General features: G+C 54.3%; 7 non-coding genes and 2 pseudogenes across 7 annotated transcripts; 4 read left to right on the forward strand and 5 right to left on the reverse strand.

Moving 5' to 3' along the window:
- Positions 1 to 2,590: 2,590 nt before the first annotated feature.
- LOC148631574 (5S ribosomal RNA) lies at positions 2,591 to 2,709 on the reverse strand (annotated as a pseudogene).
- A 1,809-nt stretch (positions 2,710 to 4,518) lies between these two features.
- On the forward strand, positions 4,519 to 4,682 carry LOC148631575 (U1 spliceosomal RNA). Its single transcript, XR_015934669.1, has one exon. It is a non-coding gene; the product is annotated as a U1 spliceosomal RNA (small nuclear RNA).
- Positions 4,683 to 5,318: 636 nt separating this feature from the next.
- On the reverse strand, positions 5,319 to 5,437 carry LOC148631576 (5S ribosomal RNA). Its single transcript, XR_015934713.1, has one exon. It is a non-coding gene; the product is annotated as a 5S ribosomal RNA (ribosomal RNA).
- Positions 5,438 to 7,206: 1,769 nt separating this feature from the next.
- On the forward strand, positions 7,207 to 7,370 carry LOC148631577 (U1 spliceosomal RNA). The gene has a single exon (XR_015934683.1). It is a non-coding gene; the product is annotated as a U1 spliceosomal RNA (small nuclear RNA).
- Positions 7,371 to 8,005: 635 nt separating this feature from the next.
- On the reverse strand, positions 8,006 to 8,124 carry LOC148631578 (5S ribosomal RNA). The gene has a single exon (XR_015934631.1). It is a non-coding gene; the product is annotated as a 5S ribosomal RNA (ribosomal RNA).
- Positions 8,125 to 9,898: 1,774 nt separating this feature from the next.
- LOC148631579 (U1 spliceosomal RNA) lies at positions 9,899 to 10,062 on the forward strand. Its single transcript, XR_015934695.1, has one exon. It is a non-coding gene; the product is annotated as a U1 spliceosomal RNA (small nuclear RNA).
- Positions 10,063 to 10,698: 636 nt separating this feature from the next.
- Positions 10,699 to 10,817, reverse strand: LOC148631580 (5S ribosomal RNA; annotated as a pseudogene).
- Positions 10,818 to 12,624: 1,807 nt separating this feature from the next.
- LOC148631581 (U1 spliceosomal RNA) lies at positions 12,625 to 12,788 on the forward strand. Its single transcript, XR_015934672.1, has one exon. It is a non-coding gene; the product is annotated as a U1 spliceosomal RNA (small nuclear RNA).
- A 636-nt stretch (positions 12,789 to 13,424) lies between these two features.
- Positions 13,425 to 13,543, reverse strand: LOC148631582 (5S ribosomal RNA). Its single transcript, XR_015934691.1, has one exon. It is a non-coding gene; the product is annotated as a 5S ribosomal RNA (ribosomal RNA).
- Between the last annotated feature and the right edge of the window lie 5,318 nt (positions 13,544 to 18,861).

Raw genomic sequence — 18,861 nt, forward strand, 5'->3', positions numbered from 1 at the left:
TTAGAATATAGTCAGAATGTCTTCTAACCTTACCTGTGGTGTCTTTAATCCCTATTGCTCAATGCATGATGTACGTACTGCATACATGTGTCTTGAGAATGAGGAATGGGCCCCTGAGACATTTACCTGTTTCACAAATGATCGTATTTTACTAGAGATTCTGTTTGGGATTCAGATGTGCATTCGGACAGCAATTCCTTTCAAGAAATGATACGTTCTGGATGAGGTCAAAGGTGCTGGAACACTGTATTTAGGATGTATTTGCAGTGATTGTGTCTCCTGCTTCAACGCAGTGATATATAGATGTGCTCCTGTAATTTATTGGTACATGCCCAGGGCAGTAAGTTGTCTGAGGATTTATTTCCAGACGGCATAGAGCAGTGAAGCAGTGAAGTAGTGCAACACACTGGATCATTATATTATTAGAATCTATTCTACTTAAATTATTACATTATACACAACTTGAGCTCTCAGCACCGTACTGAGCCCAGGTGTTTTTCTAAAGCTGTCAGGTGCAGTTCATTTACATGAAGGAAATCTCTTACTGGGTACGATTACAATGCAGTAAGTAGCACAGACTACTTAGGGAGTAGGCTGATGTGTTTAAAAACAACCAGCGCCAGGCAGGAGTCGAACCTCCAAACTCCTAATCCATAGTCAGACACATTATCCATTGCACCACTGGCCCTCGTGTGACACTGCAGGGCTGTAACCCAGTGAGCTTAGCACTGCAACTAGTAAAATATTACCCCCGGTCCATTCTTTTCCAAAAGTGAGAAACACCTGTTTTCTACATTTTGTCTGTTTTAAAACCATATCTCTTTAAACCAAACCAAGAGTTTGTCTTTTGCACTGATATTCTGATTCATTTCGATTTCAAAGAAAAAAAAAACATTACCTTCCAAAGCATCATAAAATTGTCCCTTCCTCCAGACTCTACTTCTCTCTTGTAGTAGTACAGCAGACCTTTCCAGGTGAGAAGATCACAGAGTCCGAAATGAGCTTCCTCCATCAAGCAAAGTACCTGAACTTGACTCTGTCATCATAAAAGCTCCCCTGTAATAAAGAAATTAAATCCGAAATCAAGAGGGCAGTTGCCTACTGAAGTTCAAGAAGTCATAAATTTTAACCTAGCAACATATTAAAGGCTGCATCTATACAATTACGATTCTAGAAATGCTCACCAGATTACGTTTTAAGAAAGAACTGCGCCTCAGGTTCCGCCGAGATCTTAACTCGGATGGCAGGATTCAGAGTCTGGAGTGTGGAATGATGGCGCACGGAGGGTCCACATACTGTGGATCCCTCAGTGATCTTCCGCGTGTTCAAACCGCCAGCGTGTGACTCCCCTATCCCCCTGACCTCATTGCTCTGCTCTCGCCTCTGTGCAGCTGAGCCCGACTCATGGTAAAGTGGAAAAAAATATGCCCTCAACGTGAGATTTACTCTGGAGTGAGGATAGTTGTTACATTCTTATCGTTGAAACGGATGTATGTGATGTGGCGACTAGGTTCTTCTCCATTAGCAGGCTTAAGGTTAAAGAAAAAAACATTGCTGACTTCTTTTTTTTTTGCCAGCCGCGAGCGCTGATTAGCGAGGTTTGTATTTCATGTTTTGCAAGTTGCATCCATTTTAAGAAAAACAAGTCGTTCAAGACAGGAAATGAATACTTGCATTTAATTAAGTCTAGACGTATGCGGTTGTCTATAATGACCAGTTCTGTTCGAGAACACAGAACAAAAAAAGGCACCGCTGGGATTCGGACCCAGGATTTTCTGTTTACTAGACAGGCGCTTTAACCAACTAAGCCACGGCGCCCCGGGAGTGCTGTCCTTTTGCAGCCACTTGGACACACCACTCAGACACATCTGCATTCGGTGTGTGCTCCGCCTGCTCGCTCAGCAAGTTGCCACCTTTACATACAATAGCAACATCGACACCAAGAGAAAGGATGACAAATGGCTTTTATCTGGAACTTTTCATGTCCAAGGAGCTCAATGTGCTTTCTGTGTACAACAGGGCCACTGAACTCCACACTGGCCACTGAACCACAGCAGTGGCTTGCTGGCTTGACATCTCCCAAGGAAAATGTTGAAATCGCATGTGGAACAGGAAAATGACCCTCGAGTATGAGGGAAAAAAAAGAAAAAGATCAACTGGAGTGCGCCAACCCATGTCAGGACAGCCCAGTTTCCTAGACGAGGTGGCCGAGTGGTTACTGTATGCTGAGTCTAAAGACAGTTTCACCCATTTTCTGATTGCTCGGTTCTGTACCAGTGCAGACATGTCAAACAGTGAATGGTTGTACCTCTATTGTATCCGTGCTCAATGAATGAAATCGGTAACAAATGAATATATGTCTAGTTATACGAAAAACGAGTGGTTTATCGACTCATCTTCATTTGCAGATTTAGAGGCAGCTTCGATATTCGTTTTACAGACGGGTTTTTTTTTTTGAATATGGGTCACACACATGCCACAGCAACAAAACATCTCTAGAGATGAGGCTATAGATCACCTTTCCATCCTGCAGGTTTTCCTCCCAAAGCCTACGGCACCAACGGCGACCCCTGCTGGCCGGGAGAGCAAAAGCTTACAGCACCTGGTATTCCCAGGCAGTCTCCCATCCAAGTACTAACCAGGCCCGACGCTGCTTAGTTTCCGAGATCAGACGAGATCAGGCGTGTTCAGGGTGGTGTGGCCGTAAGCGAAAGCCCCAGCGCCTGACTCGTTACTTGAAGCTGTGTGTGGCGGGGGTTCCGTGCCCCCCGAGCGGGACTGAAGGATCGTTCGTGTGCAACTCTTTGGAAAGGAGCTGCTTTCCAAATCGCATTGCGTGCCTGGATGTTGGCGAATGCGCTCCCTTGTGTTGGCTCGTCCCGCACTGGAGGAGGACAAACAATCTGCACGGAGGAGCGCCAGGCAAGTCTTCACCAGACAAAAACCTCCAGTGCACAGCACTCTGGAAACATTTCGGGGCTTTCGCGTGTTTATTTCAGCACTTAAAAAGCGCACCGGTCCAACACGTTGGCCGGGCGCGCGGCGCCTCCGCCCTCTTGTGGCCTTGCGGCGTCAGAGCAAGAGGCTCCTTCTCGCTGCCCTTCCGCTGTGTTGCAGGGCCCCGAGAGGGAACCCGGAGCGCGCACTTTGTGGGGGGCGGGGGACCGCGTTCGCGCTCTGCCCCCGGTCTCTTGCGCGAGTACTAAATCTCATGGACAGGGGGGCCTCGTCATTGATTGTTACAGGTGAGACGGGGATTAGGAGGAGACCCCGACTGATGGGTAAAGGGGAGCACTAACACCAGAGGGACACCCCCGGCGTCTCTTTTTGAGAGACGCCCTGGGGTTTCCTAATGGCCAAGGAGGGTCGGGACCTCGGTTTGACGCCTCCCCCGAAGGACGGCGCCTGTTTGTGCAGCAGAGTGTCGCCATCAGGAGGCTGGGGCGTAAGAGAGCCACACAGCCCGCAGGGTGAGCGCTCCCTACTGGTCCCAGTCACACCTCTTGCAGGAGCAGCAGCAACCGGAGCTTTTCCGGGGTGGACTCTCCCATCCGGGTGCCGGCCAGGCTCACACCTGCTGGGCTGCCCCGGGGGTGAGCCCAGTCGAGAGTCGCAGGGCCAGATCTAGTCACCGGGGAGAAACGATACAAGTGAAGGATTGCTCGGCTCTCGGCACTTGAAAAGACCGACAAATGTCTCGTTCCCGCCGGAGCTGAATGTACCCGCATGTGTGGTGTCGTCTTCTTCCCCCGCCCCGCTGTGTTTGCTGTATTGTCTCTGAAGCCGGCCCCCCCGAGACGAGACGGGCTGTTCCTGTGCCCCAATTAACACTTTACAGGTGCCATTCCCCGGCATTGTGGCCATTGTCGGTGCTCACACGCGGTAAGATAAGGCGGAGGAGAGCGGGGCATGCCCAGGGGCAGACATTCAAGGAGGGGGCAGTGCGAGGTGAGGTGAGGTGCGACACGCCGGAGCCCCGACGCAGCTAATGCGGAGCACTTGTTGGACTGGCATCGAAAGGACGTGTGCGCACGGAGCGAGCCTTCCCTGCGGCGGAGCGCGGGAACTTTCTCCCCCCCTCCCGCTGCAGGAGTTGTGTGCACTGCAGCGGTGCCAAGAGAAAAGCACAGAAGGCAGCAGGCTCTGGAGAGCAGGTAAGAGACGGAGCCTTGTGGGCAGGCGAGCAGGCCCGTTTTTTGGAAATTGCTGAAAAGGTTTGTTCGGTGTGTGGCAGGCGCACGTCGCGAGCTTGCGTGGCGATCTGCCGGTCTGGAGTTATGCAAATGAGGCCGAATTGCATCCCGGGACATGCTGCGAATGCGCAACGGCGACTGCAGATGTGTAGGAAACGGCGCGCTCGTTTTCTCGTTTTGCCCACACTTTTGAGTGTTAGTGTGGCGTGTGAGTGTGTGAAAGAGTGGGCCCAGCAGGAGGCGGTGGCGTGCGGGGCGAGGAGGTGGCCTAGGCTGCGCGATTTGTGCTGTGGGTGCGGGCCGCTTGCAGGGGCCTGTTTAACTCATACTTACCTGGCAGGGGAGATACCTTGATCAAGAAGGAGGTTCACCCAGGGCGAGGCTCGGCCATTGCACTCCGGCTGTGCTGACCCCTGCGAATTCCCCAAATGTGGGAATCTCGACTGCATAATTTCTGGTAGTGGGGGACTGCGTTCGCGCTCTCCCCTGATGTGCTTGGTCCAAAATCAGATACGGGAGGGTTAGGACACCACGAGCTGCGTGGCTGCGGAAGGATCCCGGTTCGACAGGAGTGGACGCCGCTGCTGGTTCTCGCTGGCTTTTAGTTAGGGGTCCGGAGAAGCATCTCAAGCTAGTTCCACTACTCCTTCCGGACGTTCATTCCCTTTTCAAAGTCAGTCGTTTTGCTGTAGTCTGCGTTCTTTAGGCTGATTATCGAGGTTAGCCTTTATTTGGTCATGGGGGGCCTCGGTACTGTATGCTGAGTCTAAAGACAGTTTCACCCGTTTTCTGATTGCTCGGTTCTGTACCAGTGCAGACATGTCAAACAGTGAATGGCTGTACCTCTATTGTATCCGTGCTCAATGAATGAAATCGGTAACAAATGAATATATGTCTAGTTATACGAAAAACGAGTGGTTTATCGACTCATCTTCATTTGCAGATTTAGAGGCAGCTTCGATATTCGTTTTACAGACGGGTTTTTTTTTTTGAATATGGGTCACACACATGCCACAGCAACAAAACATCTCTAGAGATGAGGCTATAGATCACCTTTCCATCCTGCAGGTTTTCCTCCCAAAGCCTACGGCACCAACGGCGACCCCTGCTGGCCGGGAGAGCAAAAGCTTACAGCACCTGGTATTCCCAGGCAGTCTCCCATCCAAGTACTAACCAGGCCCAACGCTGCTTAGCTTCCGAGATCAGACGAGATCAGGCATGTTCAGGGTGGTGTGGCCGTAAGCGAAAGCCCCGGCGCCTGACTCACTACTTGAAGCTGTGTGTGGCGGGGGTTCCGTGCCCCCCGAGCGGGACTGAAGGATCGTTCGTGTGCAACTCTTTGGAAAGGAGCTGCTTTCCAAATCGCATTGCGTGCCTGGATGTTGGCGAATGCGCTCCCTTGTGTTGACTCGTCCCGCACTGGAGGAGGACAAACAATCTGCACGGAGGAGCACCAGGCAAGTCTTCACCAGACAAAAACCTCCAGTGCACAGCACTCTGGAAACATTTCGGGGCTTTCGCGTGTTTATTTCAGCACGTAAAGCGCACCGGTCCAACACGTCGGCCGGGCGCGCGGCGCCTCCGCCCTCTTGTGGCCTTGCGGCGTCAGAGCAAGAGGCTCCTTCTCGCTGCCCTTCCGCTGTGTTGCAGGACCCGGAGCGCGCACTTTGTGGGGGGCGGGGGACCGCGTTTGCGCTCTGCCCCCGGTCTCTTGCGCGAGTACTAAATCTCACGGACAGGGGGGCCTCGTCATTGATTGTTACAGGTGAGACGGGGATTAGGAGGAGACCCCGACTGATGGGTAAAGGGGAGCACTAACACCAGAGGGACACCCCCGGCGTCTTTTTTTGAGAGACGCCCTGGGGTTTCCTAATGGCCAAGGAGGGTCGGGACCTCGGTTTGACCTCTGTTTGTGCAGCAGAGTGTCGCCATCAGGAGGCTGGGGCGTAAGAGAGCCACACAGCCCGCAGGGTGAGCGCTCCCTACTGGTCCCAGTCACACCTCTTGCAGGAGCAGCAGCAACCGGAGCTTTTCCGGGGTGGAATCTCCTATCCGGGTACCGGCCAGGCTCACACCTGCTGGGCTGCCCCGGGGGTGAGCCCAGTCGAGAGTCGCAGGGCCAGATCTAGTCACCGGGGAGAAACGATACAAGTGAAGGATTGCTTGGCTCTCGGCACTTGAAAAGACCGACAAATGTCTCGTTCCCGCCGGAGCTGAATGTACCCGCATGTGTGGTGTCGTCTTCTTCCCCCGCCCCGCTGTGTTTGCTGTATTGTCTCTGAAGCCGGCCCCCCCGAGACGAGACGGGCTGTTCCTGTGCCCCAATTAACACTTTACAGGTGCCATTCCCCGGCATTGTGGCCATTGTCGGTGCTCACACGCGATCAGATAAGGCGGAGGAGAGCGGGGCATGCCCAGCGCAGACATTCAAGGAGGGGGTAGGGCGAGGTGAGGTGCGACACGCCGGAGCCCCGACGCAGCTAATGCGGAGCACTTGTTGGACTGGCATCGAAAGGACGTGTGCGCACGGAGCGAGCCTTCCCTGCGGCGGAGCGTGGGAACTTTCTCCCCCCCTCCCGCTGCAGGAGTTGTGTGCACTGCAGCGGTGCCGAGAGAAAAGCACAGAAGGCAGCAGGCTCTGGAGAGCAGGTAAGAGACGGAGCCTTGTGGGCAGGCGAGCAGGCCCGTTTTTTGGAAATTGCTGAAAAGGTTTGTTCGGTGTGTGGCAGGCGCACGTCGCGAGCTTGCGTGGCGATCTGCCGGTCTGGAGTTATGCAAATGAGGCCGAATTGCATCCCGGGACATGCTGCGAATGCGCAACGGCGACTGCAGATGTGTAGGAAACGGCGCGCTCGTTTTCTCGTTTTGCCCACACTTTTGAGTGTTAGTGTGGCGTGTGAGTGTGTGAAAGAGTGGGCCCAGCAGGAGGCGGTGGCGTGCGGGGCGAGGAGGTGGCCTAGGCTGCGCGATTTGTGCTGTGTGTGCGGGCCGCTTGCAGGGGCCTGTTTAACTCATACTTACCTGGCAGGGGAGATACCTTGATCAAGAAGGAGGTTCACCCAGGGCGAGGCTCGGCCATTGCACTCCGGCTGTGCTGACCCCTGCGAATTCCCCAAATGTGGGAATCTCGACTGCATAATTTCTGGTAGTGGGGGACTGCGTTCGCGCTCTCCCCTGATGTGCTTGGTCCAAAATCAGATACGGGAGGGTTAGGACACCACGAGCTGCGTGGCTGCGGAAGGATCCCGGTTCGACAGGAGTGGACGCCGCTGCTGGTTCTCGCTGGCTTTTAGTTAGGGGTCCGGAGAAGCATCTCAAGCTAGTTCCACTACTCCTTCCGGACGTTCATTCCCTTTTCAAAGTCAGTCGTTTTGCTGTAGTCTGCGTTCTTTAGGCTGATTATCGAGGTTAGCCTTTATTTGGTCATGGGGGGCCTCGGTACTGTATGCTGAGTCTAAAGACAGTTTCACCCGTTTTCTGATTGCTCGGTTCTGTACCAGTGCAGACATGTCAAACAGTGAATGGCTGTACCTCTATTGTATCCGTGCTCAATGAATGAAATCGGTAACAAATGAATATATGTCTAGTTATACGAAAAACGAGTGGTTTATCGACTCATCTTCATTTGCAGATTTAGAGGCAGCTTCGATATTCGTTTTACAGACGGGTTTTTTTTTTGAATATGGGTCACACACATGCCACAGCAACAAAACATCTCTAGAGATGAGGCTATAGATCACCTTTCCATCCTGCAGGTTTTCCTCCCAAAGCCTACGGCACCAACGGCGACCCCTGCTGGCCGGGAGAGCAAAAGCTTACAGCACCTGGTATTCCCAGGCAGTCTCCCATCCAAGTACTAACCAGGCCCGACGCTGCTTAGTTTCCGAGATCAGACGAGATCGGGCGTGTTCAGGGTGGTGTGGCCGTAAGCGAAAGCCCCGGCGCCTGACTCGCTACTTGAAGCTGTGTGTGGCGGGGGTTCCGTGCCCCCCGAGCAGGACTGAAGGATCGTTCGTGTGCAACTCTTTGGAAAGGAGCTGCTTTCCAAATCGCATTGCGTGCCTGGATGTTGGCGAATGCGCTCCCTTGTGTTGACTCGTCCCGCACTGGAGGAGGACAAACAATCTGCACGGAGGAGCACCAGGCAAGTCTTCACCAGACAAAAACCTCCAGTGCACAGCACTCTGGAAACATTTCGGGGCTTTCGCGTGTTTATTTCAGCACGTAAAGCGCACCGGTCCAACACGTCGGCCGGGCGCGCGGCGCCTCCGCCCTCTTGTGGCCTTGCGGCGTCAGAGCAAGAGGCTCCTTCTCGCTGCCCTTCCGCTGTGTTGCAGGACCCGGAGCGCGCACTTTGTGGGGGGCGGGGGACCGCGTTTGCGCTCTGCCCCCGGTCTCTTGCGCGAGTACTAAATCTCACGGACAGGGGGGCCTCGTCATTGATTGTTACAGGTGAGACGGGGATTAGGAGGAGACCCCGACTGATGGGTAAAGGGGAGCACTAACACCAGAGGGACACCCCCGGCGTCTTTTTTTGAGAGACGCCCTGGGGTTTCCTAATGGCCAAGGAGGGTCGGGACCTCGGTTTGACCTCTGTTTGTGCAGCAGAGTGTCGCCATCAGGAGGCTGGGGCGTAAGAGAGCCACACAGCCCGCAGGGTGAGCGCTCCCTACTGGTCCCAGTCACACCTCTTGCAGGAGCAGCAGCAACCGGAGCTTTTCCGGGGTGGAATCTCCTATCCGGGTACCGGCCAGGCTCACACCTGCTGGGCTGCCCCGGGGGTGAGCCCAGTCGAGAGTCGCAGGGCCAGATCTAGTCACCGGGGAGAAACGATACAAGTGAAGGATTGCTTGGCTCTCGGCACTTGAAAAGACCGACAAATGTCTCGTTCCCGCCGGAGCTGAATGTACCCGCATGTGTGGTGTCGTCTTCTTCCCCCGCCCCGCTGTGTTTGCTGTATTGTCTCTGAAGCCGGCCCCCCCGAGACGAGACGGGCTGTTCCTGTGCCCCAATTAACACTTTACAGGTGCCATTCCCCGGCATTGTGGCCATTGTCGGTGCTCACACGCGATCAGATAAGGCGGAGGAGAGCGGGGCATGCCCAGCGCAGACATTCAAGGAGGGGGTAGGGCGAGGTGAGGTGAGGTGCGACACGCCGGAGCCCCGACGCAGCTAATGCGGAGCACTTGTTGGACTGGCATCGAAAGGACGTGTGCGCACGGAGTGAGCCTTCCCTGCGGCGGAGCGTGGGAACTTTCTCCCCCCCTCCCGCTGCAGGAGTTGTGTGCACTGCAGCGGTGCCGAGAGAAAAGCACAGAAGGCAGCAGGCTCTGGAGAGCAGGTAAGAGACGGAGCCTTGTGGGCAGGCGAGCAGGCCCGTTTTTTGGAAATTGCTGAAAAGGTTTGTTCGGTGTGTGGCAGGCGCACGTCGCGAGCTTGCGTGGCGATCTGCCGGTCTGGAGTTATGCAAATGAGGCCGAATTGCATCCCGGGACATGCTGCGAATGCGCAACGGCGACTGCAGATGTGTAGGAAACGGCGCCCTCGTTTTCTCGTTTTGCCCACACTTTTGAGTGTTAGTGTGGCGTGTGATTGTGTGAAAGAGTGGGCCCAGCAGGAGGCGGTGGAATGCGGGGCGAGGAGGTGGCCTAGGCTGCGCGATTTGTGCTGTGTGTGCGGGCCGCTTGCAGGGGCCTGTTTAACTCATACTTACCTGGCAGGGGAGATACCTTGATCAAGAAGGAGGTTCACCCAGGGCGAGGCTCGGCCATTGCACTCCGGCTGTGCTGACCCCTGCGAATTCCCCAAATGTGGGAATCTCGACTGCATAATTTCTGGTAGTGGGGGACTGCGTTCGCGCTCTCCCCTGATGTGCTTGGTCCAAAATCAGATAGGGGAGGGTTAGGACACCACGAGCTGCGTGGCTGCGGAAGGATCCCGGTTCGACAGGAGTGGACGCCGCTGCTGGTTCTCGCTGGCTTTTAGTTAGGGGTCCGGAGAAGCATCTCAAGCTAGTTCCACTACTCCTTCCGGACATTCATTCCCTTTTCAAAGTCAGTCGTTTTGCTGTAGTCTGCGTTCTTTAGGCTGATTATCGAGGTTAGCCTTTATTTGGTCATGGGGGGCCTCGGTACTGTATGCTGAGTCTAAAGACAGTTTCACCCGTTTTCTGATTGCTCGGTTCTGTACCAGTGCAGACATGTCAAACAGTGAATGGCTGTACCTCTATTGTATCCATGCTCAATGAATGAAATCGGTAACAAATGAATATATGTCTAGTTATACGAAAAACGAGTGGTTTATCGACTCATCTTCATTTGCAGATTTAGAGGCAGCTTCGATATTCGTTTTACAGACGGGTTTTTTTTTTTGAATATGGGTCACACACATGCCACAGCAACAAAACATCTCTAGAGATGAGGCTATAGATCACCTTTCCATCCTGCAGGTTTTCCTCCCAAAGCCTACGGCACCAACGGCGACCCCTGCTGGCCGGGAGAGCAAAAGCTTACAGCACCTGGTATTCCCAGGCAGTCTCACATCCAAGTACTAACCAGGCCCGACGCTGCTTAGTTTCCGAGATCAGACGAGATCGGGCGTGTTCAGGGTGGTGTGGCCGTAAGCGAAAGCCCCGGTGCCTGACTCGCTACTTGAAGCTGTGTGTGGCGGGGGTTCCGTGCCCCCCGAGCGGGACTGAAGGATCGTTCGTGTGCAACTCTTTGGAAAGGAGCTGCTTTCCAAATCGCATTGCGTGCCTGGATGTTGGCGAATGCGCTCCCTTGTGTTGACTCGTCCCGCACTGGAGGAGGACAAACAATCTGCACGGAGGAGCACCAGGCAAGTCTTCACCAGACAAAAACCTCCAGTGCACAGCACTCTGGAAACATTTCGGGGCTTTCGCGTGTTTATTTCAGCACGTAAAGCGCACCGGTCCAACACGTCGGCCGGGCGCGCGGCGCCTCCGCCCTCTTGTGGCCTTGCGGCATCAGAGCAAGAGGCTCCTTCTCGCTGCCCTTCCGCTGTGTTGCAGGGCCCCGAGAGGGAACCCGGAGCGCGCACTTTGTGGGGGGCGGGGGACCGCGTTCGCGCTCTGCCCCCGGTCTCTTGCGCGAGTACTAAATCTCACGGACAGGGGGGCCTCGTCATTGATTGTTACAGGTGAGACGGGGATTAGGAGGAGACCCCGACTGATGGGTAAAGGGGAGCACTAACACCAGAGGGACACCCCCGGCGTCTTTTTTTGAGAGACGCCCTGGGGTTTCCTAATGGCCAAGGAGGGTCGGGACCTCGGTTTGACGCCTCCCCCGAAGGACGGCGCCTGTTTGTGCAGCAGAGTGTCGCCATCAGGAGGCTGGGGCATAAGAGAGCCACACAGCCCGCAGGGTGAGCGCTCCCTACTGGTCCCAGTCACACCTCTTGCAGGAGCAGCAGCAACCGGAGTTTTTCCGGGGTGGAATCTCCCATCCGGGTGCCGGCCAGGCTCACACCTGCTGGGCTGCCCCGGGGGTGAGCCCAGTCGAGAGTCGCAGGGCCAGATCTAGTCACCGGGGAGAAACGATACAAGTGAAGGATTGCTCGGCTCTCGGCACTTCAAAAGACCGACAAATGTCTCGTTCCCGCCGGAGCTGAATGTACCCGCATGTGTGGTGTCGTCTTCTTCCCCCGCCCCGCTGTGTTTGCTGTATTGTCTCTGAAGCCGCCCCCCCCGAGACAAGACGGGCTGTTCCTGTGCCCCAATTAACACTTTACAGGTGCCATTCCCCGGCATTGTGGCCATTGTCGGTGCTCACACACGATAAGATAAGGTGGAGGAGAGCGGGGCATGCCCAGCGGCAGACATTCAAGGAGGGGGCAGTGCGAGGTGAGGTGAGGTGCGACACGCCGGAGCCCCGACGCAGCTAATGCGGAGCACTTGTTGGACTGGCATCGAAAGGACGTGTGCGCACGGAGCGAGCCTTCCCTGCGGCGGAGCGTGGGAACTTTCTCCCCCCCTCCCGCTGCAGGAGTTGTGTGCACTGCAGCGGTGCCGAGAGAAAAGCACAGAAGGCAGCAGGCTCTGGAGAGCAGGTAAGAGACGGAGCCTTGTGGGCAGGCGAGCAGGCCCGTTTTTTGGAAATTGCTGAAAAGGTTTGTTCGGTGTGTGGCAGGCGCACGTCGCGAGCTTGCGTGGCGATCTGCCGGTCTGGAGTTATGCAAATGAGGCCGAATTGCATCCCGGGACATGCTGCGAATGCGCAACGGCGACTGCAGATGTGTAGGAAACGGCGCGCTCGTTTTCTCGTTTTGCCCACACTTTTGAGTGTTAGTGTGGCGTGTGAGTGTGTGAAAGAGTGGGCCCAGCAGGAGGCGGTGGCGTGCGGGGCGAGGAGGTGGCCTAGGCTGCGCGATTTGTGCTGTGGGTGCGGGCCGCTTGCAGGGGCCTGTTTAACTCATACTTACCTGGCAGGGGAGATACTTTGATCAAGAAGGAGGTTCACCCAGGGCGAGGCTTGGCCATTGCACTCCGGCTGTGCTGACCCCTGTGAATTCCCCAAATGTGGGAATCTCGACTGCATAATTTCTGGTAGTGGGGGACTGCGTTCGCGCTCTCCCCTGATGTGCTTGGTCCAAAATCAGATACGGGAGGGTTAGGACACCACGAGCTGCGTGGCTGCGGAAGGATCCCGGTTCGACAGGAGTGGACGCCGCTGCTGGTTCTCGCTGGCTTTTAGTTAGGGGTCCGGAGAAGCATCTCAAGCTAGTTCCACTACTCCTTCCGGACGTTCATTCCCTTTTCAAAGTCAGTCGTTTTGCTGTAGTCTGCGTTCTTTAGGCTGATTATCGAGGTTAGCCTTTATTTGGTCATGGGGGGCCTCGGTACTGTATGCTGAGTCTAAAGACAGTTTCACCCGTTTTCTGATTGCTCGGTTCTGTACCAGTGCAGACATGTCAAACAGTGAATGGCTGTACCTCTATTTTATCCATGCTCAATGAATGAAATCGGTAACAAATGAATATATGTCTAGTTATACGAAAAACGAGTGGTTTATCGACTCATCTTCATTTGCAGATTTAGAAGCAGCTTCGATATTCGTTTTACAGACGGGTTTTTTTTTTTGAATATGGGTCACACACATGCCACAGCAACAAAACATCTCTAGAGATGAGGCTATAGATCACCTTTCCATCCTGCAGGTTTTCCTCCCAAAGCCTACGGCACCAACGGCGACCCCTGCTGGCCGGGAGAGCAAAAGCTTACAGCACCTGGTATTCCCAGGCAGTCTCCCATCCAAGTACTAACCAGGCCCAACACTGCTTAGCTTCCGAGATCAGACGAGATCGGGCGTGTTCAGGGTGGTGTGGCCGTAAGCGAAAGCCCCGGCGCCTGACTCGCTACTTGAAGCTGTGTGTGGCGGGGGTTCCGTGCCCCCCGAGCGGGACTGAAGGATCGTTCGTGTGCCACTCTTTGGAAAGGAGCTGCTTTCCAAATCGCATTGCGTGCCTGGATGTTGGCGAATGCGCTCCCTTGTGTTGGCACGTCCCGCACTGGAGGAGGACAAACAATCTGCACGGAGGAGCACCAGGCAAGTCTTCACCAGACAAAAACCTCCAGTGCACAGCACTCTGGAAACATTTCGGGGCTTTCGCGTGTTTATTTCAGCACGTAAAGCGCACCGGTCCAACACGTCGGCCGGGCGCGCGGCGCCTCCGCCCTCTTGTGGCCTTGCGGCGTCAGAGCAAGAGGCTCCTTCTCGCTGCCCTTCCGCTGTGTTGCAGGGTCCCGAGAGGGAACCCGGAGCGCGCACTTTGTGGGGGGCGGGGGACCGCGTTCGCGCTCTGCCCCCGGTCTCTTGCGCGAGTACTAAATCTCACGGACAGGGGGGCCTCGTCATTGATTGTTACAGGTGAGACGGGGATTAGGAGGAGACCCCGACTGATGGGTAAAGGGGAGCACTAACACCAGAGGGACACCCCCGGCGTCTCTTTTTGAGAGACGCCCTGGGGTTTCCTAATGGCCAAGGAGGGTCGGGACCTCGGTTTGACGCCTCCCCCGAAGGACGGCGCCTGTTTGTTCAGCAGAGTGTCGCCATCAGGAGGCTGGGGCGTAAGAGAGCCACACAGCCCGCAGGGTGAGCGCTCCCTACTGGTCCCAGTCACACCTCTTGCAGGAGCAGCAGCAACCGGAGTTTTTCCGGGGTGGAATCTCCCATCCGGGTGCCGGCCAGGCTCATACCTGCTGGGCTGCCGCGGGGATGAGCCCAGTCGAGAGTCGCAGGGCCAGATCTAGTCACCGGGGAGAAATGATACAAGTGAAGGATTGCTCGGCTCTCGGCACTTGAAAAGACCGACAAATGTCTCGTTCCCGCCGGAGCTGAATGTACCCGCATGTGTGGTGTCGTCTTCTTCCCCCGCCCCGCTGTGTTTGCTGTATTGTCTCTGAAGCCAGCCCCCCCGAGACGAGACGGGCTGTTCCTGTGCCCCAATTAACACTTTACAGGTGCCATTCCCCGGCATTGTGGCCATTGTCGGTGCTCACACGCGATAAGATAAGGCGGAGGAGAGCGGGGCATGCCCAGCGGCAGACATTCAAGGAGGGGGCAGTGCGAGGTGAGGTGAGGTGCGACACGCCGGAGCCCCGACGCAGCTAATGCGGAGCACTTGTTGGACTGGCATCGAAAGGACGTGTGCGCACGGAGCGAGCCTTCCCTGCGGCGGAGCGTGGGAACTTTCTCCCCCCCTCCCGCTGCAGGAGTTGTGTGCACTGCAGCGGTGCCGAGAGAAAAGCACAGAAGGCAGCAGGCTCTGGAGAGCAGGTAAGAGACGGAGCCTTGTGGGCAGGCGAGCAGGCCCGTTTTTTGGAAATTGCTGAAAAGGTTTGTTCGGTGTGTGGCAGGCGCACGTCGCGAGCTTGCGTGGCGATCTGCCGATCTGGAGTTATGCAAATGAGGCCGAATTGCATCCCGGGACATGCTGCGAATGCGCAACGGCGACTGCAGATGTGTAGGAAACGGCACGCTCGTTTTCTCGTTTTGCCCACACTTTTGAGTGTCAGTGTGGCGTTTGAGTGTGTGAAAGAGTGGGCCCAGCAGGAGGCGGTGGCGTGCGGGGCGAGGAGGTGGCCTAGGCTGCGCGATTTGTGCTGTGGGTGCGGGCCGCTTGCAGGGGCCTGTTTAACTCATACTTACCTGGCAGGGGAGATACCTTGATCAGCCTGTAGGTGGAGTGGTTGGATTGTTTTTCTTTTGTTGGAAGCAGTGTTCGATTTGCGGTTTTTGAAATGGCAACCTTTGGATCCCGTAAGAATGCTGTACGTTTTGAGCTCTTGGATGACCTCTTCATGGATCGTATGCAGTTCAGCAGAAAAGTGTTACAGAAGGAACTTGGCTTTGAACCTCGGCACTTGGATTTCATCTTCGCTCTCCCAGGTCAGAAAGCATTTGAGGTTGTATTTGCTACCTATCCTCTGTTTGAACAATGCGTGGATGTGTTTGAGGCAAAAAGAGGCAAAGTTCCTGCACTTGAGAAGATCAACTTGCAGCCTCTGACACAGAGAGAGAGGAAAACGGTGCATGTTGTTATGTTCTCGGAACTGGCAAAGACGGAGGACATTCACACCTGGCTTAACCAGTACTGCACCGTCCACCATGGAACTGAGGTTAGAGATGTTGATGGTATAAAAACAGGAGCAAGGAAATTCGAGGTTCGCTTGCTACCGGACAGCGTAAATGGAGGCTTAAGGCACCTGCCCTCTACAATCCGGCTGGGCGCCTGCAATGGCTATGTGTTTTATGTGGGACAACCAAAGGTGTGTCGGCGCTGTGGTGCTGTGGGACACCTGGCATCGTCCTGCACTGTGAAATGCTGCAAGACCTGTGGCAAACAGGGACATTTAGCCTCTGACTGTTCAATGCTGCCAAAGTGCAATTTATGTGGCTCGGAAGGACACGTTTTTAAGAACTGCCCTCACGCCTACGCCAATAAACTCAAAATGAGAAAGGATGAGGCAGTGCTTGTTTCAGCCAAACCGGCCCGAAAATCCAAAGCAAACAACAAGTCAAACAAAGAACCCTTGTTGGACAAAGACTCTCAGCCTCCAGCCAGGATCAGTCCTGCTGTGGCTCCGGGGCTGGTGGAAGAGAAATCCACTACGCCCCCACAACCGCAGACTGCACCAGACAAGCACGAGGGTTTGAAAACCCCCGAGAACAGCGAGGACCCCTCCCCCACTCCTGCTCCTCAGAACGAGGGCCAGTGTGGGGCCCCCCGGTGGAGCGGGTCCAGCGAGGATACCCAGGATTCAGCGGAGCTGCTTTTCTCAGACTCTGCAAGTGCTACAGATGCCCTCCTCTCCTCCATCCAGTCCATCACGGAGGATCTGCAGCAGCTGGTGGGTGAGGGGGAAGAGGAGACTGGTGCATCGGCTGCACCCCTTTCCCCTCAGTGCTCCCAGGAGCTGGACTTGAGGAAAAGAAAAAATGACTCTGTTTTCTCCCCGAGCGAGGAGGAAGGAGAGCATGGCGATGGGGACAGCTGGAACCTCTCCACCCCTCCCTCTACCCCCTTCCTTGAAATGGACTCTGTGAACGCTTTTACTGCTGCCACCCTGATGAAGGCTCATTCAGAGGATGGCTGGCAGGAAATTGGTAAGAAGAAAAAGAAAAAGAAAAAGGTAACAGGTGAGACCGAAGAGAAATGTGTTTTGTAAAGACTGGTTCCACTTTCTTATGTAATATGGCTCTTAACATAATTTCTCTTAACACAAGAGGTATCAATGACAGAGTTAAATGCCAGTCTGTCTTTGATTACCTCCAGCAGAGAGAGGGAGATGTGTTGATGTTGCAGGAGTGTGCTTTAGCCTATCAAGAGAGGTATAAAAGTTTTGAAGATAGGTGGGATAAAGGGCCTTCTGTTTGGTCAGGGGACAATAACAACAGAGCCTCTGGCGTGGCCATTCTTTTCAAAGGATGGGCATTCAAATTGAAAAGTATTCAGAGGGTCATAGATGGCAGGTTGCTGTGTGTGGATGTGGAATGGGGGACCGTTAACCTGCGGCTAATCAATGTGTATTGCCCTACTGACGTAGGAGGAAGGGTGGAGCTACTCAAGGCACTCTCCCCCCTATTGTTATGCAGCACAGACGTGATAGTGGGAGGGGATTTTAATTGTATCTTAGAGCACACAGACAGGCAGTCTAGCTCTCCGATAAAATTGGATTCCAGCTCACTGGCCCTGCATAACTTAGTTCAAGACTTTAAACTCTCAGACACATATAGATGTATATATCCCACAACAGCAGGATATACATGGTCAGGGAGGAATAGCAGCTCCAGAATTGACTATTGCTTTGTCTCAGAGAGAGTGAAAGTTGTTGGGGTCACTCTTCAGCCTGTCTTCTTCTCAGATCATCAGGCTTTAGGGTGTAGAGTGGAACTCCAGGGCGGGACTGTCTTTGGCCCAGGCCTCTGGAAGCTCAACACAAAGCTGCTAGAGAACGAGGGGGTAGTATCCCGCTACAAGGAGAAACTATCACAGTGGCTGTCCTTGCAGTGTCTGTACGGGTCAGTAGGAGAGTGGTGGGAGGAGGTGAAGATGAGGACAAAGGCCTTTTTCATGGCTGAGGGAAGGAAGGCTGCTGCCAGACGGAGAGGAGTGCTAGCCAGGAAACAGAGGCAGCTGCAGCGTCTCTACACGATGCTGCACAGTGGCTTCGATGTGCTCGAGGATATCGCCCTTTTAAAAAAGGACATCCGGAGCATAGCCGAAGAAAGTAGTCGAGGAGTGCTGTTAAGAAGCAGAGTGCAGTTCTTGGAAGAAAATGAGAAGTGTACTCGCTTCTTTTTCAGGAAAGTGGTAGGCTCCAAGACTGTCATGGAAAGTGTAGTTGATGAGGAGGGACGAGAGAGAACAGAGCCGAGTGCTATCCTCTCCTGCACCGAGGCCTTCTACTCAAGACTGTACAGCTCTACAGAGGTAAAGGATGAAGATATTCATTTTTTTACCTCAAAGCTAGAAAACATTTTGAGTGAAGAAGATAGGGAAGTACTTGAGAGGGATTTGACAGTAGAAGAGCTGAGACAGGCTATGGAGAGCTTACAGAAGGGGAAAACTCCGGGTGCTGACGGGCTCCCTAAAGAATTTTATTGCACCTTTTGGGATCTGCTTCAGGATCCGCTACTGCTCCTATTCGAGGAAAGCTACAAGACAGAATTGCTGCCTGACTCCTTAAGAGAAGGCACTATCTCTCTCTTGTTTAAGAAAGGAGCAAAAAATGACATAAAGAACTGGAGACCCCTCAGCCTGTTAGGCGTGGACACTAAGATCCTGTCCAAAGCCCTTTTCCTGCGCCTACAAAATGTAGTGGCCTCACTGGTAGGGAAAGAACAGACTTGTGGGATAGCAGGACGCCTGATGAGCGACAACCTGGCCTTGTTGAGGGATGTCTGTCTGTACTCTGAGGATCGCTCCCTCCCTCTGTGCATTTTAGGTGTAGACCTAGAAAAGGCCTTTGACCGCCTAAACCGGCAGTACTTAACATCGGTACTTGAGCACATGAAGTTTGGCCCCATCATGAGAAAGTGGATTAACCTGCTGTACACAGGTAGCAACAGCAGAGTCATGGTTAATGGCAATAGATCACGCACCTTTGAAGTCTGTTCAGGGGTGAGGCAGGGCTGCCCATTATCCCCCT

The sequence above is a fragment of the Lepisosteus platostomus genome, unplaced genomic scaffold, assembly GCF_059453375.1.
Source record: "Lepisosteus platostomus isolate fLepPlt1 unplaced genomic scaffold, fLepPlt1.hap1 Scaffold_75_H1, whole genome shotgun sequence".
Lineage (NCBI taxonomy): Eukaryota > Metazoa > Chordata > Actinopteri > Semionotiformes > Lepisosteidae > Lepisosteus > Lepisosteus platostomus.